General features: G+C 41.0%; 5 non-coding genes across 5 annotated transcripts; 2 read left to right on the top strand and 3 right to left on the bottom strand.

The window, feature by feature from the left end:
- Positions 1–5,253: 5,253 nt before the first annotated feature.
- trnak-uuu (transfer RNA lysine (anticodon UUU)) lies at positions 5,254–5,326 on the bottom strand. Its single transcript has one exon. It is a non-coding gene; the product is annotated as a tRNA-Lys (tRNA).
- A 1,551-nt stretch (positions 5,327–6,877) lies between these two features.
- On the top strand, positions 6,878–6,949 carry trnaa-cgc (transfer RNA alanine (anticodon CGC)). Its single transcript has one exon. It is a non-coding gene; the product is annotated as a tRNA-Ala (tRNA).
- A 6,272-nt stretch (positions 6,950–13,221) lies between these two features.
- On the top strand, positions 13,222–13,295 carry trnat-agu (transfer RNA threonine (anticodon AGU)). The gene has a single exon. It is a non-coding gene; the product is annotated as a tRNA-Thr (tRNA).
- Positions 13,296–15,625: 2,330 nt separating this feature from the next.
- Positions 15,626–15,707, bottom strand: trnas-gcu (transfer RNA serine (anticodon GCU)). Its single transcript has one exon. It is a non-coding gene; the product is annotated as a tRNA-Ser (tRNA).
- A 2,575-nt stretch (positions 15,708–18,282) lies between these two features.
- trnal-caa (transfer RNA leucine (anticodon CAA)) lies at positions 18,283–18,393 on the bottom strand. The gene is made up of 2 exons: positions 18,356–18,393; positions 18,283–18,328 (listed from the first exon to the last, which is right to left on the bottom strand). It is a non-coding gene; the product is annotated as a tRNA-Leu (tRNA).
- Positions 18,394–19,320: the final 927 nt, after the last annotated feature.

A 19,320-nucleotide genomic window follows, 5' to 3' on the forward strand; every position in this document is an offset into this window, starting at 1 on the left:
ATCAGAAAAAAAGCCTGAAGAGCACAGTGAATATTCCCAGGGGGCAAGCTCGTCTGGGACATCACCTCAGGATAAAAGGGGATTAAGAAAGATTATGTCTGTGCCTAAAACTTTCCAAGTATGTCTGAAGGCTGAACAATGGAGAATAATACCACCTTTAAAAGGTACATCTAAACTAAGATGATCATGGACCCATATCTTATATAGAGAGTTCAGGAAGATAAATCCTTGCTGCCCAATAGCCTTCAAATACCAATACATCAGGAAAGAGAACAGCAGAAAAAAAAATCCTTATAATTAAAGCAGTCTGTACTTTCAGTTCCTACCTTCAGTACCTTCAGTTCAGTACTTTCAATTCCTGTAATGTAAAATACACAATGACAACAAGACAAACCAATGGGCAATGATGACATCACAATTGATGTTGTACAGGTAGGGCAAATACAACACAGTGAAAGGGAAACACAATTTCGACAGGCACGTCAGCCTTATCGTTGAAAGATTGCCCGTGCCCTCACAAAAGGAATCAGCAATTTGTACTACAGACAGCTGAGCAGAACTCCGCTTGCTGAAATTGCAGCAGCCAATTTATCTAGGGCTCACAAGCAAGTATTAAACTTGCTTGGCAAGTTCGGCATTTAATTTATTCTGCGGAAACATCGTATCGGAATGAACTGCCCGAGATAAAAGAGTAATTGCGGCTTCAGATCGTTTTTACAGAGCATTGCGTTGTTCTGTTCATGCTGACTACACGCTTTAGATTTGTCATTTACTGCAAGCGTTGCTTTTCCAGGTTTTTCTGAAATTCCTCGCATTTGAGCCAGCACTAAAATATTTCATTCCCGTCGCTGAATACATCGTGGAAACGGTATTTGCAACGGAATGCTGTCACACATGAAACCTCTTTGTTATTCGGTTCTGAAGTTTGAAAATTAAAATAAAACGGGGGTCACTTCATAGGCTTGAAAGAAGTCCAAGCAGCATAAAAACCCGCGAATTCTCACAAATTGCATTGTGCTGCACCTTTCTTCTGCTGCTGTTATAAATAAGCCTTAAACATTTGAATGCATACCTTACTGCTGCTAATCACATTCACGTGTTTACAAAGCTTTTTTCTGTCTGTTATGTTTTTGCTAAGCAGTTTCTCCGTTTCCCTCGTACTGTGATTGTCAGTGAGCACAACAAGACAACAAGACTGAAACAGTGTAAAGGCAGGTAAAAAAGACAGGGTAAAACGCCTGACTGTCGGGAGTGGGATTTGAACCCGTGCCTCTATTTGGAGAGTGAACACAAAGCTTAAAAGACACGAAGATGTGAATTTGCTGTTTTAAACCGCTCGACTATCCTGAAAAAATGGGTGCTGATTGCACCAGTCGCATCCGATTTTTCGTAACTTTAGGACGATAGATACGACTGGACTAACACAATTTGTGGCGTTTAGCATGACATGGAAAACGGTACCAGAGCATTCGGGTCCGGACTACAAGACTCAGAAACAGTTTTTATCCCCGCACTATCAAACTATTAAACTCCCAGCCTCTCTCACTCTCTCCTCACCTCTCACCTATGATCTGAACCTCACAGTGCCTTCTTTCTTACCAAAAACCATAACACACATTGAAAATCTACCTCTCCCATACATGTCAAAAGCTCACTCCCCATCATTTCTATCCCTTTATTTCATTCTTTTGATGCATGTTTTTGCACATAACCTGTTACCTTTTTGTTGTTTTGCACACTGCCTGTTGTTGTTTTTTGCACATCAGCTGTTGTCTCTGCCTTTCTTTTGTTATACAATTGTATTGTTGTTGTGTTTTTTTCTTTGTACTACTTATGTCCGAGAGCTAGCTAAATAGCATTTCGTTATACCATATACCTGCGTATGAGTATAATGACAATAAACTTGAACTTGAACTTGACTTAGTCTTGCAGGCAGTATATTATTTTATATTATTTTATTTACTTGTTTAAAAAAACACGGTCTTCTCGTTCCTAAGTCAGATTCTTAGTGCTTTAGTTACTTCCAACCTGGACTGACAGCTCACCAGATCTATTTGTGATCAGACAATGGAGTGGGGGGGCTGTACCAAGCGCACGTTCCTTCCCAATGCTGAGGCGATCATTCGGAAGATGGGTGTGAAGAGAGACAAGCTTTGTCGACTAAAAAACAAGGCAGGATATGCAAGAATACTAATTACTGGCGACAGTTATGTTCTCTTACTATTGAGACTCTTACATTGCGAGTTTTTTGAAGACTTTGAAACTAAAGGAAAGCGGAGACAAATGAAACAGCAACTTGGCCACTGCGCCTTAAAGTAAACATGGGAATAACGTTGTTCAAATTATTTTTTTCTGAATCTGGTTTACACCGCCTGGAGGCAGCAACAACAAAAAAAGGGATACTTAACAAGGAGATACGCTGTAGCAGTGCGACTCCAACAGATGCTCTTGAAGACACTGGAGGTTTAAGCCAGCTCCTTAGAGCCCTCGGCCGCGTTACTCTCAACAGCGGCACTTCAGCTCTTGTTGTTTGACCTAGTGGTTTTATAACGCGTGGAAACGACCACAACTGCGTTTTCTGAGATGCTTTCTCTCTCGTGGTGAAATCTCGACCTCTTTGGCATCTCTGGCTATAGTGCTTCTGTAGAGCAGGCTTTCACACCTCTGCTTATAGTGCCCTTGAAGTCATTTTATTTTTACAGGAAGACGCATTCCCTAACGAGCTCTCCTGTTTTAGAAATGCTTCATAAGGCGTGTTTGATTCAGGACAAACAGTATACTAATTGGACAATGCAGATTTATGCGGCATTCGTACTGGATTTGAGTGGGATTCTGAAATACTTCTTGCAAAGGTATTCAGACTTTCTTGAACCTATAATAAAAACACAGACCTGAAACACCCTAGCTTCCAATCTCTGATGTTGCTGTCCTTAAACGATGTTCTGCAGACGTGTGCATAATGTCCTGTTTTATTACAGTGTAGACATCTTGGTGTTCACGCTCCGCATTCATCTGCTTTGTGCATTGTTAGTCCGCACCTGTAACATGTAATGTCAGCCGTCCCCTGTTCTTCTATATCTCTTGCATGACTGCGTCCTGCTGCTCGGCTTTTGTTTGTAAAGTTTGAGCGAGCGCCCCGTTCAGTGTCACTTTGTCACCGTGGTCAGAAAGCATTCTTGATTCTGCTTGAGCTGCTTCATGAATTCTAGCGACTGTAAGAGCTCTTTCGAAAGTCAGCCCTTCCTCCTGCAGCAATTTATAGTCTCTTATGTGCACATTTTTCCACAAGTTGATATCTTAACATGTCAGTTTCCAATACTCCAAAGTCACACGATTTAGCCAGTCCTCTTAGTGCAGTCACAAAAGTATCAACAGATTCGTCCTGAGACTTCTCTGCCTAAATTTATGCCGTTCCAAAACCACATTTCTCCGCGGTGTAAGCGTCTAAGGCAGCTACAGTCTGTTCATATGTACCTTTTTCTCCAGGGAGGTTGGCGAAAATCCGCTGCACGGGAGCCCCGATACAGTGCAGTAATGTAGCATGTCTCACGGCATCCTCAGCTTCTGTAGATCCACTGGCTATTTTAAAAAAAAAACTGTACGGCTCCATCCATATCTTGTATTCCTTATACAAATCCGGTGCTCCGAGGTTCAGTAGAAGCGGTGGAACAAGCTGGGCATAAGCAAAGCTTCTCGGCACGGCTGCCATATCTTCCATGGCGCAAGCTAAACGAAAAGTCCGAAAATTCAAAAGTTCGTTTCTACCAGCAAGAGAACTAAAATCTGCAGTGTTCTACTAGCTTTGAATCCGTCAAGCACTCATCTCTCTTCGCCATAAATGTTGTGTATCTTAATAAAGAGACGTTTTTATATTATTTTAACTATTATATTAACTACACAGATCACACCCTTACACCATATATACCTGCCTTCTACTCTCGTTCTGTTGTCTCGCGATGTCTACTCACTATACTACATTTAGCAGGACTTCTTGTTGCAGTTGAGCTCAAAGCTGGAGATGATCTCCATATTCTACCGCAGTAACTAGTCCGAAACGTAGGACACAGTACACACTTTTTAAGTGAACTCAGGTTGTTAAAAAATTAAACAAGCGATCTGTCACAGAAACGTACCCCGGTCTCCCGCTCAACAAGCGAGAGTACTCAGCACTATACTAAAGAGGAGCGCTTGTCTGCAGCTGAGCGTCAGCTCTGTTTACTGTCAGCAGTCATTTCCTCATTTCCAAAGACTTTTTCACCTGCCCTCAGCTTTTAAAGACGGTCATAAACGCTCAAAAAGTAATTCATGTCAGTTGGAAGTCTGTTTCTGTTGTCTCAGCTCTTGATAAAGAAAAGCCGTGCGTGGGAGACTCCCTCTCTGAAGAAGTGTGCCATCACCCTGCGAGGGAGAAGAGCCATCAATCACCGAGGCAACCACTGAGACAGTTAACATTAAACACGTGAAATGCGAGATGTTGTGATTTTTTTCCCGCTTAAGGCTTCTATCGTTTCTACTCTAACGAGAAAGACCTCTTTATTAGAAGTGAGATTTTAACAAACGTCTCCAGGGTTAACTGCGACCTGAACGCAACGCCTAAGACCACCAGCCATCTTGCCTGTGGTATTTAGAGCAGCGCTCAATAAAAATGATCAGAAACCGAAAGCGCTTCTTATCCGGATCAGTATATTCCGATACCACTGGTTCTACCGAAGAAATAAGAAAAGCCGAACTCAAAGCACTGTGTTGCCATTACGGGTACTCTGTCTGCAGCTGTTTTAAGATCTACTCACACCGTGTTGCCATTAAGGCTACCTAGTTAAAAAAAAACTTATCGTCACCTTTTTGAACGTGATTATTGGACACCCGTTAAATCTCCACCGAGGTTTCTTGAGAGATCGTTCAGCGAGCGAGTAATAAAAAACTACGTCGCTTCCAACCTCTGCTGTCACTGTAAACTCGGACGTGATGTTCTGCAGATGTGCAGTGTGCCTTTCCTCTTGTCGTATTCAAGAGTACTCACTGTGTGAGCTCCTCACTGCGTGTTCTGTACTCTACTGTGATTTAATTTAGATGATTACGTGGAGTAGAGTGACAAGATCTACTTGAACATTTTCGGTTTGTGAAATGAAACACTAAATACACTACTGTAATGACGAGTAATGGACATTTAAAATAACCACAGTAAAGCTAGAAGAGTGAAAGATAAAAGACTATTTAGAATGACATTCACAATAGAATTAAAAACGGCACAGCCGCCCGAACAGGGACTTGAACCCTGGGCCCTCAGATTAAAAGTCTGATGCTCTACCGACTGAACTATCCGGGCTCTGCAAGAAAGCCAACACTGTCGGGATCCTCGGAAGTCACGTGTCTCTTGTGCCGAAGAGCAGTCATACCTGACCCGTCTGGAATGACCACTGACAGACTTTATCCAGAAGCGACGGCACCACTCCCAGTAGAATGAGTGAGAAATACAGCACGACATGGGTAGTTAAGGGGCTCCCACAATCCATCTTTCCTCACATTACTGATTTTTTTCAATAGCATTTTGACCTTTTTTCACATTCAGATTTTTTTCACATTTAACAAAATCTTTTAATCAACAACATTAAAAAGAAAACAAATGGAACATTTTTTGGAACAATAATTAAAAAAAAGCTTTCAATGCCTTGGTTGTATATGTGTGCACACGCTTTATAAAGGGAGTTGCAACAGTGCTGAAATGTAAAGAGCATTTCTGTAGAGAAAACAGCATTTTTTCTGCCTCGATGTTAAGCTTAGGGAGCCTGTCTTTTAGAAATTCTATTTCTTGACACCTTGCACAGCCTCCCGGCAGACTAACAAATATTTTTTTGGAGAAATTGGCTCACACACCGGAAGACACTAACGTTTATTTACGTTAGAGTATGTAAAACTCAGGCTTTATCAGATGTTCATGATGTTTCACACGGGGTGTTACCTGTTGTAGTGTTTCAAAAGATGTGTTAGCGGACCACAAGTTATCTTGAAAAGATTTGGGTTTGTACAGGCTGGGATTCAAACCCGACTCAATTATTTGGAAGGCGCCTGTACCACCAACGCAGTTCCGAGAAGCACCTGCAAATTATCACAATCCTCTCTCTCACCTATAAAGTTATGGAGACACAGACGTCCAATGAAATCTAATTTTATTCACTCAAGGCTCCACTCTTTTGTTGTGATGTCATTTTAATTAATATTAGCTTTGATAAGGTGTCGTTTTTGCCTCTTAAAGTTAAAGTCTGCTCCTTTCTTCCTGGTATAGAAATAACATGTTCCATCTTTGTTTAAAAACACCACTAAAAGTAAATTATTCAGCTCTAACGCCTGTGTGCATTGACAAGACATCTCAAAAGGACTTATCAAATAAGAACACGATCCTTCCTGTTACCATTCCTGTGGTTGGGGCGTTGTTTCACCCTTTTATTTTCTTCTACAATATTTGCAGACAGGGCTTTATCACTCGAGTTGTACAGAACAAGTGTGCATCGGTCCATGAAAATAATCAGTAGTGCTGTTTTTCTATGCATAGTTTAATCAAGAGCACTTAAAAGATGCAAAAAGCTTTCAAATAAAACAGAATTGAAAGACAGTCGAGTAATGAGGTAGAAAAAAGCACTCCCCCGTCTGGGAATTAACCACCGTCGCACGTGTGACTGGATACAAAAATCATAGATTAATTTGTGCCCAGTCTCTTGAAGCTTCAATGCGATTATTTTTCCTTTCTTATTTCTTCATTCCCATGCATTTACTCTGTAGTAGAGGAAACGCGAAAGTGGGAAACTGCAGGCATTCTTCGTGAGTGGTGGATTGTGATCAGTGAGCATCTGGACAAGTCTGTTCCCTTGCGTTTTTCATCGGGGATGTAGCTCAGTGGTAGAGCGCATGCTTCGCACGTATGAGGTCCCTGGTTCAATCCCTGTCATCTCCAGGTGCTTTATATTACAGTACTCACATCGCAATCTTCTGTTGAGTGAGAACTCTTTGCTTGTGTTCAGAGAGAGCCAGGTTTACACAACTAAATGCAGGCACACTCGACGTGCTGCAGAATTGCGCTGCTGTTTTAAATGTACCTCATTTAGTTCTGTTAAATCCTAAATTATTTGAACTAATCATTTAGTTCAAATTCAGGAAATCCAGAGATTACTTCACACTTGCCGTGGCTGTTGCAGAAAACACCTTTAGGATTCAGCGAGCGAATCCTCCTTCTGAACTCCGCACTAAACTGAAAGCTTCACGAACTCCTCACTGCGTGTCCTGTACTGTTACGAGTGCTCTCGTGTAGATGTGAAGCACAGCCATAAACACACTTTGAACTTTGAACTCCGTTTGTTAATGAAAATACAAAAGAGCATGACAAGTATTGATCGTATAAAATATCCATGGCACAACTCGAGAAAGTACTGAAGGACTACACATCGACTTTTGATGATTACAAGAGATTCAATAAACACAACCGTCCGCACCTGGGTTTGGATCCTGAACGCTAGAGTTAAAAGAACATAAGCGACGTTTATGACCTATAAACTCTCTAATTTGTCTTATAGTTTATGAAATAAAACAATTTCTTAATAATTACTTACTGATGATAGACGATTTATTGAATTTTAACAAAATCACAATTACAGACTTTTTTGGTTAAACTGTTATTCACATACTCTAACGTAAATAAACGTTAGTGTCTTCCGGTGTGTGAGCCAATTTCTCCCAAAAATATTCGTTAGTCTGTCGGGAGGCTGTGCAGGGTGTTAAGAAATAGAATTTCTAAAAGACAGGCTCCCTAAGCTTAACATCAAGGCTGTTTTCTCTACAGAAATGCTCTTTAAATTTCAGCACTGTTGCAACTCCCTTTATAAAGGGTGTGCACACGTATACAACCAAGGCATTGAAAGATTGTTTTAATTATTGTTCCAAAAAATGTTCCATTTGTTTTCTTTTTAATGTTGTTGATTAAAAGATTTTATTAACTGTGAAAAAAATCTGAATGTGAAAAAAGGTCCAAATGCTATTGAAAAAAATCAGTAATGTGAGGAAAGATGGATTGTGGGAGCCCCTTTACTACCCATGTCATGCTGTATTTCTCACTCATTCTACTGGGAGTGGTGCCGTCGCTTCATGATAAAGTCTGTCAGTGGTCATTCCAGACAGGTAAAGTATGACTACTCTTCGGAACAAGAGACACGTGCGAGGATCCCGACAGTGTTGACTTTCTTTCAGAGCCCAGATAGCTCAGTCGGTAGAACATCAGTCTTTTAATCTGAGGGCCTAGGATTCAAGTCCCTGTACGGGCGGTTGTGCTGTTCTTAAGTCTGTGAATGTCATTCTAAATAGTATTTTATCTTTCACTCTTCTAGGTGTACTGTGGTTATTTTAAATGTCCATTACTTGTATTTACAGTAGTGTATTTAGTGTTTCATTTCACAAACCGAAAATGTTCAAGTAGATCTTGTCACTCTACTCCACGTAATCATCTAAATTAAATCACAGTAGAGTACAGAACACGCAGTGAGGAGCTCACACAGTGAGTACTCTTGAATACGACAAGAGGAAAGGCACACTGCACATCTGCAGAACATCATGTCCGAGTTTACAGTGACAGCAGAGGTTGGAAGCGACGTAGTTTTTTAATACTCGCTCGCTGAACGATCTCTCAAGAAACCTCGGTTGAGATTTAACGGATGTCTAATAATCACGTTCAAAAAGATGACGATAAGTTTTTTTTTTAACTAGGTAGCCTTAATGGCAACACGGTGTGAGTAGATCTTAAAGCAGCTGCAGAGTACCCGTAATGGCAACACAGTGCTTTGAGTTCGGCTTTTCTTATTTCTTCTGCAGAACCAGTGGTATCGGAATATACTGATCCGCATAAGAAGCGCTTTCGGTTTTTGATCATTTTTATTGAGCACTGCTCTAAGTACCACAGGCCAGATGGCTGGTGGTCTAAGGCGTTGCGTTCAGGTCGCAGTTAACCCTGGAGACGTTTGTTAAAATCTCACTTCTAATAAAGAAGTCTTTCTCGTTAGAGTAGAAATGATAGAAGCCTTAAGCGGAAAAAAAATCACAACATCTCGCATTTCACGTGTTTAATGTTAACTGTCTCAGTAGTTGCCTCGGTGATTGATGGCTCTTCTCCCTCGCAGGGTGACGGCAAACTTCTTCAGAGAGGGAGTCTCCCACGCACGGCTTTTCTTTATCAAGAGCTGAGACAACAGAAACAGACTTCCAACTGACATTCATTACTTCTTGAGCGTTTATGACCGTCTTTTAAAGCTGAAAGCAGGTGAAAAAGTATTTGGAAATGAGGAAATGACTGCTGACAGTAAACAGAGCTGACGCTCAGCTGCAGACAAGCGCTCCTCTTTAGTATAGTGCTGAGTACCCCCGCTTGTTGCGCGGGAGACTGGGGTACGTTTCTGTGACAGGGCGCTGGTTTAATTTTTTATCAACCTGAGTTCACTTAAAAAGTGTGTACTGTGTACTACGTTTCGGACTAGTTACGGCGGTAGAATATGGAGATCATCTCCAGCTTTGAGCTCAACTGCAACAAGAAGTCATGCTAAATGTAGTATAGTGAGTAGACATCGCGAGACAACCGAACGAGAGAGTAGAAGGCGGGAATATATGGTGTAAGGGCGTGATCTGTGTAGTTAATAAAATAGTTAAAATAATATGAAAACGTCTCTTTATTAAGATACACAACATTTATGGCGACGAGAGATGAGTGGTTAACGGACTCAAAGCGAGCAGAACACTGCTGATTTTAGTTCTCTTGCTGGTAGAAACGAACTTCTGAATTTTCGGACTTTTCGTATAGCTTTCGATATGGAAGATATGGTAGCCGCGCCGAGAAGCTTTGCTTATGCTCAGCTTTTTCCACCATTTCTACTGAACCTCGAAGCTCCGTATTTGTATACGGAATACAAGATATGGATGGAGTCGTACAGATTTTTTTAAATAGCCAGTGGATCTACAGAAGCTCAGGATGCCGTGAGACGGGCTACACTACTGCACTGTATCGGGGCTCCCGTGCAGCGGATTTTCGCCAACCTCCCTTGAGCAAAAGGTACATATGAACAGACTGTAGCTGCCTTAGACGCTTACTTTACACCGCGGAGAAAAGTGGTTTTGGAACGGCATAAATTTAGGCAGAGAACTTAGTCTCAGGACGAATCTGTTGTTGCTTTTGTGACTGCACTAAGAGAACTGGCTAAATCTTGTGACTTTGGAGTATTGGAAACTGACATGTTAAGATATCAACTTGTGGAAAAATGTGCACATAAGAGACTATAAATTGCTGCAGGAGGAAGGGCTGACTTTAGAAAGAGCTCTTACAGTCGCTAGAATTCATGAAGCAGCTCAGGCAGAATCAAGAATGCTTTCTGACCACAGTGACAAAGTGACACTGAACGGGGCGCTCGCTCAAACTTTACAAACAAAAGCCGAGCAGCCGGACGAGAAGAACAGGGGACGGCTGACATTACATGTTACAGTTGCGGACTAACAATGCACAAAGCAGATGAATGCGGAGCGTGAACAGCAAAATGTCTACACTGTAAGAAAACAGGACATTATGCACACGTCTGCAGAACATCACGTCCGAGTTTAAGGACAGCAACATCAGAGATTGGAAGTTAGGGAGTTTCAGGTCTGTTTTTTTATTATAGGTTCAAGAAAGTCTGAATACCTTTGCAAGAAGTATTTCAGAATCCCACTCAAATCCAGTACGAATGCCGCATAAATCTGCATTGTACAATTAGTATACTGTTTGTCCGTTGAATCAAACACGCCTTATGAAGCATTTCTAAAACAAGAGAGATCGTTAGGGAATGCGTCTTCCTGTAAAAATAAAATGACTTCAAGGGCACTAAAAGCAGAGGTGTGAAAGCCTGCTCTACAGAAGAACTATAGCCAGAGATGCCAAAGAGGTCGAGATTTCACCACGTGAGAGAAAGCATCTCAGAAAACGAAGCTGCGGTCAATTCCACGCGTTATAAAAACACTAGGTCAAACAACAAGAGCTGAAGAGCCGCTGTTGAGAGTAACGTGGCCGAGTGCTCTAAGGAGCTGGCTTAAACCTCCAGCCTCTTCAAAAGCATCTGTTGGAGTCGCACTGCTACAGCGTATCTCCTTGTTAAGTATCCCTTTTATTGTTGTTGCTGCCTCCAGGCGATGTAAACCAGATTCAGAAAAAAAAAATTTGAACAACATTATTCCCATATTTCCTCGAAGGTGCGGTGGCCAAGTGGTAAGGCGTCGGTTTTGTAAACCGAAGATCGTGGGTTCACCCCACCCGTGCCTGTTTCATTTGTCTCCACTTTCCCTTAGTTTCAAAGTCTTCTAAAAAACTCGCAACTCAATAGTAAGAGCGCATAACTGTCGCCAGTGATTAGTATTCTTGCATATCCTGCCTTGTTTTTTAGTCGACAAAGCTTGTCTCTCTTCACAACCATCTTCCAAATGATCGCCTCAGCATTGGGAAGGAACGTGCGCTTGGTACAGCCCCCCACTCCATCGTCTGATCACAAACAGATCGGGTGAGCTGTCAGTCCAGGTTGGAAGTAACGTTCGAAAGCACTAAAAATCTGACTTAGGAACGAGAAGACCATGCTTTTTTTTTAAACAAGTAAACGATAAAATAATATACTGCCTGCAAGACTATGTCAAGTTCAAGTTCAAGTTTATTGTCATTATACTCATACACAGGTATATGGTATAACGAAATGCTATTTAGCTAGCTCTCGGACGTAAGTAGTACAAAGAAAAAAACACAACAACAATACAATTGTATAACAAAAGAAAGACAGAGACAACAGCCGATGTGCAAAAAACAACAACGGGCAGTGTGCCAAACAACAAAAAGGTAACAGGTTATGTGCAAAAACACGCATCAAAAGAATGAAATAAAGGGATAGAAATGATGGGGAGTGAGCTTTTGACATGTATGGTAGAGATAGATTTTCAATGTGTGTTTGGGTTTTTGGTAAGAAAGAAGGCACTGTGAGGTTCAGATCATAGGTGAGAGGTGAGGAGAGAGTGAGAGAGGCTGGGAGTTTAATAGTTTGATAGTGCGGGGGTAAAAACTGTTTCTGAGTCTTGTAGTCCGGACCCGAACGCTCCGGTGCCGTTTTCCATGTCATGCTAAACGCCACAAATTGTTCGTCCAGTTGTATCAATCGTCCTAAATTTACGGAAAATCGGATGTGACTGATACAATCCGCACCCATTTCTTCAGGATAGTTGAGCGGTTTAAAACAGCAAATTTACAGATGCGTGTCTTATAAGCTTTGTGTTTCGCTCTCCAAATAGAGGCACGGGTTCAAATCCCACTCCCGACAATCAGGCGTTTTACCCTGACTTTTTTACCTGCCTTTACACTGTTTCAGTCTTGTTGTGCTCGCTGACAATCACAGTACGAGGAAAACGGAGAAACTGCTTAGCAAAAACATAACGGACAGAAAAAAGCTTCGTAAACACGTGAATGTGGTTAGCAGCAGTAAGGTATGCATTCAAATGTTTAAGGCTGATTTATAAAAGCAGCAGAAGAAAGGTGCAGCCTTTGTAAGAATTTGCGGGTTTTTATGCTGCTTGGACTTCTTTCAAGCCTATTAAGTGACCCCCGTTTTATTTTCATTTTCAAACTTCAGAACCGAATAACGAAAATGTTTCATGTGTGACAGCATTCCGTTGCAAATACCGTTTCCACGATGTATTCAGCGACGGGAATGAAATGTTTTAGTGCTGGCTCAAATGCGAGGAATTTCAGAAAAACCTGGAAAAGCAACGCTTGCAGTAAATGACATATCTAAAGCGTGTAGTCAGCATGAGCAGAACAACGCAATGCTCTGTAAAAACGATCTGAAGCCGCAATTATTCTTTTATCTCAGGCAGTTCATTCCGATACGATGTTTCCGCAGACTAAATGAAATGCCGAACTCCAAACATGTTGTTGCCATTATTGTACTCCTGCTGAAAGAAGAAAGAAAGAAAGGTGTCGTAAATGAACTTTGTCGCCCGTGGGAGATGTCAAGCGCATTGGACATGAAAAGTGCCGGATAAAACCCATTTCTATACGTTTCTCTTGGTGTCGGGGCTCCTATTGAATGTAAAGGAGGCAACGTGCTCAGCCAGCCGACTCAGCGCTTACTGAACGCAGGTGTCTCAGAGCGGTGTGTCCAAGTCGCAGTAAAAGAGGAGGATTCTGCCGGCGCCGTGGCTTAGTTGGTTAAAGCGCCTGTCTAGTAAACAGGAGATCCTGGGTTCAAATCCTAGCGGTGCCTTTCTTCCTGTCTTCTCGCACCGTTTATTGTTAAAGAGAACATGCTTCTGCATTACCTCAGTCAATATCACCGGGAATGTGAATAGAAATGTAAACATCAATATTTCTGATGTCCCCTGAGAAACACAAGTATAGAGTCAAAACACAATAAATAATGCTAAAGAATTATTCAGTTAACACCCAGATGTGACAAAACACATTTAAGACTTACATCCCCTTTAAATATGTATTTCCTTAATATCAGTTCTCTTCCCTCCCCAGGACACCTGCAAATTCACTAGAGCATATTAAAAGCTGTGTGTAAGTCTTACATGTGTTCTGTCACGTCTGGGTGTTAAATTAATAGATGTGTTGTGTCATTTAATATGATTTGACTCCACGCTTATGTTTCTCGGGAGACAGCAGACATATTGGGGATTTGCGGCTACAGAAAATAATGTGAACTTTACAGGCAAAAGTAAGGTTAAGTTAAAGAAACAAAAACGTATTGTCACCTTTTTCAACGTGATTTTTTAAGACATTTGTTCGGAATAGTATATCTTCTCGTGTCTGTGGCTGTTATCCTACAATAACGGTGGTGAAATAGCAGGAATGTGCGGAAAGAATCGGAGATTGAACAGGAGACTCATCCAGTCGATCGTAAGGTTGTGTAGGACCGCACACCCTACGATGTCAGTGTTGAGTAGTGAGGTTTAAAAGCTTCTTCACGAACCAGGAAGGAGTACAAACCTAAAGTCTTCTGATCCGTAATCAGACACGTTATCCATTGCGCCATTGGCGTTTGTATTGCCTTCAGAGCCGCTACTATTCATGTGTCTTGTATGTGTGTCTAGTTACTACGTCTTTCATTATGTCTGGTTTAAAATAATGTATCTTTAAAACAGACAAAGGGTTTATGAGTCTCCCTGAAATTCAAATATCGCGTTTAAAAAGAATACAGAGATGCCGGCGATAGAAAACGGAGCGTCTTAAGTGCGCGCTATCACTGAACTAAACTCCCGATCGATAAGTTTGTCGGCGGCTTTTTAATTGTGTTAGGAAGAGCAAACAGTCCACAGTGTACATTTTAAAGGTCTAAGCAAAACAATCAGACGTGAGGATTAGGATTAGGATCCAGAACAGGAGCCTTTACTTCTTTATATACTGAGCTTTCGGGTGAACGTCAAAGTGAAAGACAAATTCACAATTTTCACTTTTTGATTAAGGAACAAGAAAACACCATCCTTCGAGCTGGATTCAAACCAGGGACATAAGAAATGCCCACTGTTTTTGTCTATAGTCTTAAGATCTAGCAATTGAGCTATCGAGAGGTCGGAAAGCAAACGCTTTGTCACACGTGTAGCCCAATGTAGTGTAGTGTTCCTCTATTTAAATCCCAGTTCGACATCAAAATACTCACTCCCATAGTCTCGTTCAGAAGAAGAAATGGACCAGGCTTCCACTGTAAAAACGTCCAGAGTTCTTATAAAACGTTTGAAGGGACATCAGTGCAGGCTGAAATTGACCCTTTTTCTAGTGGGATCAGGATCATATAAAACCTTTCTTTTGGATTGAGAAGAGGATCATGGAGACACTCAAAATATCCCTGTCTTTGCTTCTTTCAAGGATGAATGGAGTATTGAGCTGCAAGCATCGGTTTAAATCAAAACTCTCTGCTACTGCAGTTGCTTGTTTGAGAGTTTCTTCAAATCTTTCAACTGAACGTTGATATCAAGAGATATTGACGGTAATATCATAGGGACTTTGGTTTTCTTTTGATCGAAAATTGTATTAAAATACAAGCCTCTTTCCCTTGCATCCTCAGATAAAATTTCTAAATACCACAAAGATACAACATATGGAATAGCATTTATTTTAAAATGTATTTTAAAATTTGCATTTATTTAGAGCTATATTTAGAGCTTAGTAAAGATAGCATTGCTAATATTGATGGAGTAGAAATGTAAGATGAATTGGTAGCTTTTTCTGAACTAAAAAAGTCCTACGACGCCTCCTGTAACAGGTAAGGACTCATAGCAAGACATTGCTATTGCATTGCGCATTTTGCAGATACGACTAGTTTCTGCTTCTGGTGAGTGCATCTTTTCCAAACTGAAATTAACAAGAACATTTTCAAGATGCGCCATGTCCCTAAATCGTTCATCAGGACTACTATTAATATCAGGTGAAAGCAGTACAAAGCATAAATTTAACCTAAATATTAAGAGACTATATCTGTCAGCTACTGCTGTAAGCCATGTTCAGCCAACGCTAGAAATATTACTGCTCTACTACAGTAGCTAAAGAAAGCAAGTCCGACTTAGAAACGGATCACAAGTCGAAAACATAAACCGACGAGGATGGGATTCGAACCCACGCGTGCAAAGCACAATGGATTAGCAGTCCATCGCCTTAACCACTCGGCCACCTCGTCACAAGAGCCACCCCCCTTGGGCATGATTTTCCTCGGCGACCAGGCTCAGCGCACATCGACCTCAGATGTCTCAGAGCGGTGTGTCCAAGAGGCTGTATAAGAATAGGTAATAGGTTTATTCCATGCTGAAAAATAGAAGAACGAGAACACAACGTTTCGCCCGTGGAGCCTTCTTCACGTGTGAGAGAGACAGGGCAGTAGGCAAAGGTAAAATAGCGAGAGAACAAAGGTTTGAGGGTGGGTACCCACCTATATAAGAATAGTATTCTGCCAGTGCTGTGGTAAAGCTGGTTAAAAGACCTGTTTCATAAAGAGGAAATCCTGGATCCGAATTCCAGCGGTACCTTTTTTTTCCTGTCTTGTTTTACAGAACATGTAATTTGGGACACTCAAAGAGGTCTTGATTTGGTTTAATGCGTTTATTCATTTCCTTTGCAGAACAACTTGTTTTTTTAAAATCATACAGCTTGCGAAAGATGAAATGCGAGCGAATTTTTTTGTTCACCAAAAGTATGTAAATGAAAAAAAGCAAAGTGTAAGCATTTCTGTGGTGCAATCGGTTAGCGTTTTCGGCTATTAATCCCCAGGTGGGTTTTTTGATCCCACCCAGGGACGCACTTCTTCCTATAGCAAACATCATCACCGCAAAAATTTAATTGTTCTGCAAAACCTGAACTATTTTGATATTTGCAGTAGTAAACAATTGAGTACCAGAGTCAACATTACCGGGAATTTCCAATAATTACCGACATTGGCAACTTGCAAGCAGTTAGTATTCACCCATAGAATTATATGTTCCAGTGAGTGAGGGAGAATTCACTTATGCTCCCGTTGCATCTTCAGCTAAAGTAATTTAAAAAACAACGCAAAATTGTTCGAGAACTTGTCAAGCAAAAACAACAGATCGCCGGAGTTCTATTTTAATATTTTCGTATATTTACCTTAATTTGAATATAAATGTTAACATAAACGCTGTTCAATATAATGTAATGTTGTTGTACTTTTAAAATATTTTAGCTGAGGGTGAGAGGGGGGATATTACGCCTTGCCAAACATCTAAAATAACTGTAAAAGGGGATGGCATTTTAATAAAACTGGCAATCAAAAGAAAGTTACAATTTGTATGGTATTATGCTCAATATTCCTCGATATTGAAGGTCAGATGAGGAATTTGAAGAAACTATCAAAGAAACAACGGCAATAGCAGAGGGTGTTGATTTTGAACCAGTGTTTGCACCTCAATAATCCATCAGGCTTCCTCAAGATATTCGGTATTCTATACAAAAAATCGACAATTAAGCGCAAATGTGACAAGAGGCAAAGACTGCGGTAGAGGAGGAATAAACTCCACACGATGACTGTATGTATACGTCTGTCTAATATTCGGCCCCTGCAGGGGCATCATATTCGCTGAACTGCCTGCCAGCGTGTGTACGGTCTTATAATTCAAGAATATCAATGGTCAGACGCTTACAACGGGAGTTTGTGTTTGTATTATTAAGAGAATTGAAAAAACATTTTCAAAACTACAGCTAGAATGAAATTAAAAAAAAGTTTATTTGTCTCTTTGCTGTAACAACTGTGCCAAAACTATTCAGATACATCAGAATAGCATCAGAATGTAACTAGATTTTATTGGATTTTAGGAAATGTATTTTTGCGCATTTCTCTATACGATCAGAATACCTTCCTGTTTTCACCGTGTTTATTGTTTCTGCCTATGATATCTCGGAAAGAAAGACCCAGTATCTGTTCACCGAAATATTTCAGGAGTTTGATATGGTTTGAGAGGAGTGTATGAAGGTAATGAAGGAGGGAGGACACGCGCATTCCGCACGGGGAGCACAGAGCAATGAGCTGCGCCTGCAGCTCTCCGAGTCTTTTCTTATACAACCTCTGAGTCTGGACACACAGCGTCTCCAGCCAGAGATTTACAGTTCAGAAAACGGCTGTCTCGAGCAGAAACTGATCTTCCTGCTTTAGTTAAGGTTTGGTTATTGTGGGGGTTTAGCGCTTGTATCTTTCTTCTCTTACTAAACACTATCTACTGTAAAGTATATAAATAGAAGCTAAAATGCAGCTAAAATACTTCAGTAAGGCCGAGCAGATAGGAAAGTTTAATAAAAATGTTCTATGATCTATGTTCTAGTTGCCCATATTTTTTTAACTCTCTGTTCGAGCTCTGATTTAATCCTCTCGGCTCCTGCCGCTGTCACCGGGAGAGTGGCTGCATTCCGTAGGGCTACAGGCTGATTTCACAATGCCACATTTAATGAAATACAGGGGAAACCGCAAGGAAAACAATATGTTTTAATACATCTTCTTCTGGATTTATATTTCGGTCTTTCACCTTTGAATGCATACCTTGACCGTAAATCTTTACTCGATTACAGGCACCCCAAACAGTTCTTAAGGGAGAAATCGAAGCCTATTTGACTTTCTGCTAATCACATTGAAGTGTTCACGAAGCATTTCCCTGCCCCTCATGTGCCCGCAAGCCGATTTCTCCGTTTTCTTCTTTCTGTCGTTGTCAGCGAGCACAAGAAGACAGGAAAAATGCAAGAGAGGGAAAAGCTGTGAGGAGTGGGATTTGAACCCACGCCTCTATTCAGAGACCAGAACACCCAAGCAATAGAAAGACAGGAGTCCTTGAGTCTGGCGCCTTAGACCACTCGGCCATCCTGACGAGGTGCGTAAGTTGGTGTGTTAAAAGCACCAGTAGTTCACAAAACTGAGACATACTTTGCTGGAGAAGCGCCACGTTGCCTAATGTTGCCTAAACGGATCGCGGAAATCAAATATTCGGATCGATTTAGAGTGTGCTTTACAGCCTTTGTGTAATATTTTAAATTGTTTTTAAAAAGTGTGTACTGTGTACTACGTTTAGGACTAGTTAGTGTGGTAGAATATGGAGATCATCTCCAGCTCTGAGCTCAACTGCAACAACAAGTCGTGCTGAACAAAGTCAGAGTTCAGCTGAACCTTTGCTCAGTGTGGTGCTCAGGACTCCGGAGTATTGTTGTGGTTCTAATTAGCACGAACTGCAGGGGCTCTGAATCAGAACATTTCAATTTATCTGTTCAGTAAGTTAAAATGCAGGACATGTTAAAATCAGATTATCACTGTGTCTCTGTCCCGTTTGTATATAACCGAATGTTTAAAAGATACCAGTAAGGACACACAACTACTAAGGCGGTACTTATTGGAAATAGTCCCAAAACAAGTACGTCCGGCAGCTGGTAGACCCCTGTAATAATTTTGCAGTGACACTTTGAAGATTTACGCTCTATTTAAATATTAATTTACTAAATTTCAGTTCTCTTTTCTCACACTCCCTGGCATAACTGAACTCTCACTCTCGCATACTAAAGGCTTTACATTCATTAGCTGTAATACAGATTCTAATAAAGACAGAATGAAACTGTTTGTTTTGTGTCTCATGGTGATCCTCTTCTCGATCCAAATGAAATGTTTAATATGATCCCTCGAGAAAGAAAAGGAGTCAATTTCCGCCTGGAAAGATTGATGCTCCATCAAACATTTTGTAATATCTCCGGAAGTTTATACAGTAGAATCCTGGTATGTGGCTTAAATTCAAGGTAAACAAGACTAA

The sequence above is a fragment of the Lepisosteus oculatus genome, chromosome 14 (genome assembly GCF_040954835.1).
Source record: "Lepisosteus oculatus isolate fLepOcu1 chromosome 14, fLepOcu1.hap2, whole genome shotgun sequence".
Classification (NCBI taxonomy): domain Eukaryota; kingdom Metazoa; phylum Chordata; class Actinopteri; order Semionotiformes; family Lepisosteidae; genus Lepisosteus; species Lepisosteus oculatus.